This window comes from Lupinus angustifolius, unplaced genomic scaffold (assembly GCF_001865875.1).
Source record: "Lupinus angustifolius cultivar Tanjil unplaced genomic scaffold, LupAngTanjil_v1.0 Scaffold_1_6, whole genome shotgun sequence".
In the NCBI taxonomy this organism is placed as follows: Eukaryota; Viridiplantae; Streptophyta; class Magnoliopsida; order Fabales; family Fabaceae; genus Lupinus; species Lupinus angustifolius.
Window position 1 is genome coordinate 37601 of NW_017715337.1, and position 6000 is coordinate 43600.

Consider the following 6000-nt stretch of genomic DNA (forward strand, 5'->3'; position numbering starts at 1 on the left):
TCAATACATGATTTAAGGATTGAATATGTGTAATAGGAATTTCATGTTTAAACTAGACCTAATAAAGTATATCAAATAGTAAATGTTAATTATAGGAATGAAGTTAATTGAACTAGTCATTATAACATACAATTTATCATGGTTGAGAATCATGAGTTATCAATGATGCAAAAACACTACATGAGTAAAAATATTGGTAAAAATAATTTGCAAACACTACATGAGTTCATGAGTGATGATGAGAATCATCTAAGAAATTTTTGGGTAACAAAAACACATGCAAAAAAGTCACTCTCAATGATGCAATATTGATATTTTTAGTTGTTGTTGTAAGCTTGTAATGTTGAGTGGCTCTATGTTACAACGTGAATAGAATAGTAAAGTTGTTTGTCAATCATATGTATTATCCAAAATTGATAACTTAGATTTTAATTTAAATACCCATTATAACTAAATTTTTTAATAAATTATGTAAAGTTAATATATCAAAAATTTTCCAAGTTAATTTGAAAAAAAAATTCAGGGATAGTTGCCTCCACCTGCTACTGTGAAGAACTGCCTCTGGTTCGAACCAACATAACTAACAATCAAATGTTTACTCTATTGACTCCCAAAAATGATAGTGAGACATGTAGTTTCTTTCAAATATATGAAAATCCACTTGAATGCTTCACAATCCTGCATAGTTACTAATGTTGCTTTTTAAGACAAGGAATTTATTAACAAGAGTTGATCAATTTATGTCAATATACCTGAGAGTATTGAGTGGCTATACTATGTAGTAGAGAATGATGATTTGCTTTTGTGGCTATTATTGTTCTACCATTAGGTATACTTAATAGATAAATATATAGTCTTTTACTTTAATCCCTTAATATTAGCCCAAATCTTATAACTTGTATTGTTATTTTTTGAAAAAAAAAGACTCATTCCACTAGAATGTGAGTCCTTGCGCAACATAGAGATATAATGATATAGTTATCCTGCACTTGTTTTTAGTAACATCTTCCTCCATTTCTTTGTATAATTTATTTTTTGTATCCTTATGGAGTTTATTCATTCTTTTTTATGGTAATTTAGTCGTTTTTCCCGTAACAACTTCCTCTATATGAGCACCAAGTCATGGAAGATGCAGTCATCGTACATTCCTCAACAATGACCAATATTCATCAAAATCTCACATGTTGTGTGATTTTACATTTCAGTGGAAGAGTGAAGAAGCATACAATGAAATTGATGGCCGACTTCATTATACTCAGGTTATTTGAAGCGTATTTCAACACATTTGGCAACATACAAGGTAAGAAGGAGATGCATCAAATAAAAAACAATATACCTAGCTAAGATAGTTGATTTTGAAGCAGTGTTTTAAATGAAATTATGGTTACCACTATAGTTATTGCAATTGGGGATATGTTACGACGTAAATTATAGTTATTATAGTATGATTTTTTTGTGATTAAAAAAAATATTTTTAAATTTATACAATTGCATTGTGGATTGTCACGGTCGAATTTTTTATTAACATCAAGTCCACTACACAAACAAAGTTGGATCCTTAATGGTACAAGGTTCATAGTTTTCTATCTTTCCTTTATTATTTCCTTGTTTTGAATCTCCCTTTTAAACTATTATTACTATAAGTATAAAGATATTTAAGAAAAATATTTATCATACCAAACAACAAAACCAAAAATATATATTGGCATATGTTTGACATATTAACATTTGGAATGCATTCTAATTGTACTTTGGCGTATAATTATCTTACTCTAAGTAAGTTGTGAGTTGTGAGTAGAGATGGCAAAATGGGCATTGCCCGCGGGCGCGCCTGTATAGTCCGCATTTTTTTGCGGGCAGGACATAGAAATTTTGCCTATTTGCCCGTTTCGCCTGGCCCGTTTGCCCGCTAGTTTGCGGGCATTTCCGTTGGGCATGCGGGCGGCCCATAAACATAATTTAAGGAAAAAGTAAGAAAATTTTAAATAAGTTATGATGTAATGTGATTTTTAATCCCTGAAAAAATTGTAATCTAATGTGATTTGTTAAAATTCATATGAAATATCAAAAAAATTGTTAATTTTTTATCTTCAACTACTTTATTTAATTTAATTTCATTTATTATATGTTTTTTTTATTTTTCTAAATTATTTAACAATGCCTATGGGCCACCCGCAAGCCCGTTTTAAAACGGACATTGCATTGAATTTTGCCCGTTAACCAATGCGGGCATGCCCGCGCCCGCTTAAACTTTTGCGAGCATTTGCTGGCGCGAACTAAACGGGTTGGGCGGTCCGTTTTGCCATCTCTAGTTGTGAGGCTTGGTTTTAAGGGTCAACTAGCTTAGTACATATATAGTATTTGAAGAAGGTGACTAATTCAAACCATTGGATTTCCCTAGAATTGATGGCTAGGATGATGACTAAGTTTAAAAATTTTACTCTTATTGAGAGTTATGAGAGAAAGAGAATGAGAGATCAAGGGGTTAGGAAAGGGAGAAAAGGAAGGGAAAAAGAAGGAAATCCTCTCCCTTATCTGGGAGCATGAAATTTAGATGAAGAACATAAACTAATGATAATGTAAGATTTTATTTTTATTTTTCTTTTAAAAATGTAATTAACAATGAGAAATGGACAATAATGTATAACTATATAATATTACTAAAAATATTTAGTTATTTTGTTATTTTATCTAAAAAACCCCAAATTAGGGGAACTTTAAAAATAGACATACGGAAACCTCCAAAATCTTCCCATCTCATTCATCCAACTCTCAAACAAATGAAAGACTTTTCAAAGTCATCTTTTTCTTTCCCTTCCAAAACCACACTCCCAAACAAAGCCGTAGAGTAAGTGGATCCCTACTCTTTTAATTTGTTGAAAGGCTTTTCATGGAAGGAATTGTAATTAAATAGGTCTCCAACAAAGTGATGCATGATCCGTGTCCAAAGATTAAGAAATTGATTTGTCAATATATAAAAAACAAAATTAGTAGTATTTGATCATGGTGAACAATTTCATTGAAGGAATAAACAATTGTCGATTTTGAAGGGCGAAAATTCATAGTAGGAATCATAACAATGTGGGGTTTTATTCTTTAGTTGAGTGGAGACATTTCTTCAACTTTAATTGCAAGAATGTACATTTGAAGAGTAGTGAACACCTGAGGGAAAAAGTCAGTATTGTTAAAACAGTACCGGTTATCAAACCGGTCATGGTATTGGTATAGTGGTACAGTGGTTCAACTAGTGGTTCAGTAATTAAACTGTATCCCGGTTAAACCGGACATACCTACTTATATTTATATATATATATAAACCTATAACAAAAAAAAATCCAAATAGGTAGCTCAAATTTATAATCAATATTTATAATGTACTCAAAATTCACATAAATAAACAACTTTAAGTCTTTAACAAATTCAAAGTCTAAATTAAAAAACATATATCAAACCAAAAGTATCACTTAACAACCGCAAAATATAAATAAATGACATAAGTTCACAACTCATTCTACAAAACAAATAAATTTGGAGTTTTAACATTTAACACCAATGAGTCAAAGTTGTCTCATATGAATATTATATTTTTCTGGGCAGGACATAGAAATTTTGCCTATTTGCCCGTTTCGCCTGGCCCGTTTGCCCGCTAGTTTGCGGGCATTTCCGTTGGGCATGCGGGCGGCCCATAAACATAATTTAAGGAAAAAGTAAGAAAATTTTAAATAAGTTATGATGTAATGTGATTTTTAATCCCTGAAAAAATTGTAATCTAATGTGATTTGTTAAAATTCATATGAAATATCAAAAAAATTGTTAATTTTTTATCTTCAACTACTTTATTTAATTTAATTTCATTTATTATATGTTTTTTTTATTTTTCTAAATTATTTAACAATGCCTATGGGCCACCCGCAAGCCCGTTTTAAAACGGACATTGCATTGAATTTTGCCCGTTAACCAATGCGGGCATGCCCGCGCCCGCTTAAACTTTTGCGAGCATTTGCTGGCGCGAACTAAACGGGTTGGGCGGTCCGTTTTGCCATCTCTAGTTGTGAGGCTTGGTTTTAAGGGTCAACTAGCTTAGTACATATATAGTATTTGAAGAAGGTGACTAATTCAAACCATTGGATTTCCCTAGAATTGATGGCTAGGATGATGACTAAGTTTAAAAATTTTACTCTTATTGAGAGTTATGAGAGAAAGAGAATGAGAGATCAAGGGGTTAGGAAAGGGAGAAAAGGAAGGGAAAAAGAAGGAAATCCTCTCCCTTATCTGGGAGCATGAAATTTAGATGAAGAACATAAACTAATGATAATGTAAGATTTTATTTTTATTTTTCTTTTAAAAATGTAATTAACAATGAGAAATGGACAATAATGTATAACTATATAATATTACTAAAAATATTTAGTTATTTTGTTATTTTATCTAAAAAACCCCAAATTAGGGGAACTTTAAAAATAGACATACGGAAACCTCCAAAATCTTCCCATCTCATTCATCCAACTCTCAAACAAATGAAAGACTTTTCAAAGTCATCTTTTTCTTTCCCTTCCAAAACCACACTCCCAAACAAAGCCGTAGAGTAAGTGGATCCCTACTCTTTTAATTTGTTGAAAGGCTTTTCATGGAAGGAATTGTAATTAAATAGGTCTCCAACAAAGTGATGCATGATCCGTGTCCAAAGATTAAGAAATTGATTTGTCAATATATAAAAAACAAAATTAGTAGTATTTGATCATGGTGAACAATTTCATTGAAGGAATAAACAATTGTCGATTTTGAAGGGCGAAAATTCATAGTAGGAATCATAACAATGTGGGGTTTTATTCTTTAGTTGAGTGGAGACATTTCTTCAACTTTAATTGCAAGAATGTACATTTGAAGAGTAGTGAACACCTGAGGGAAAAAGTCAGTATTGTTAAAACAGTACCGGTTATCAAACCGGTCATGGTATTGGTATAGTGGTACAGTGGTTCAACTAGTGGTTCAGTAATTAAACTGTATCCCGGTTAAACCGGACATACCTACTTATATTTATATATATATATAAACCTATAACAAAAAAAAATCCAAATAGGTAGCTCAAATTTATAATCAATATTTATAATGTACTCAAAATTCACATAAATAAACAACTTTAAGTCTTTAACAAATTCAAAGTCTAAATTAAAAAACATATATCAATCCAAAAGTATCACTTAACAACCGCAAAATATAAATAAATGACATAAGTTCACAACTCAATAACTCATTCTACAAAACAAATAAATTTGGAGTTTTAACATTTAACACCAATTAGTCAAAATTGTCTCATATGAATATTATACTTTTCTACTAAATCCTATCTTCAGACAGTACTCCAAAATTACGCAAATGTCACGTTAGGAACCAAAATGTGTAATCTAAGTATGTCTTGGAAGTATGTGCCTTGAAGGATTGAAGAATGGTTGGAAAGATGTGTCACTTGTAATGAATTTTTAAGTTTTTAAGTTAAAAAACAAATGTGTATAAACTGGCCGGTTTAGTAAAATACCGGCCGGTTCACCGGTTTTGACGGATTTTGATACTTGGCCGGTTCAACACCTGTACCGTACCGGTTAGAGGCCCGGTTCACCGGTTGAACCGGTCGGTACGATACAGTTTTAATAACTATGGAAAAAGTCTAGGAGATAAGGAATGAATTAATAAAAAGTTTGAGGGTTTTGACTTTTGAGTGAGATTTTGGAATAAGTTTGCTTTTCGTATATTTCAATAAAATGGTTAATCAAAATTCATTATAAAAAGAAACCGTCCAAATTAGAAGATGTTTCAATACTAGAAGATTTTTCATAACTATGATTGGTACCAATAAATTTTGAATCGTTAAAAAATCCGAATAATTTTGAATGAATATCACAAGACTTATTTATATTATATAAACTAGCGTGTTGACAGACACTATCGTGTCTGTCAACCCGCTTTTCTATTGTTTGTAACATGTTGTAATTGAATTTATTA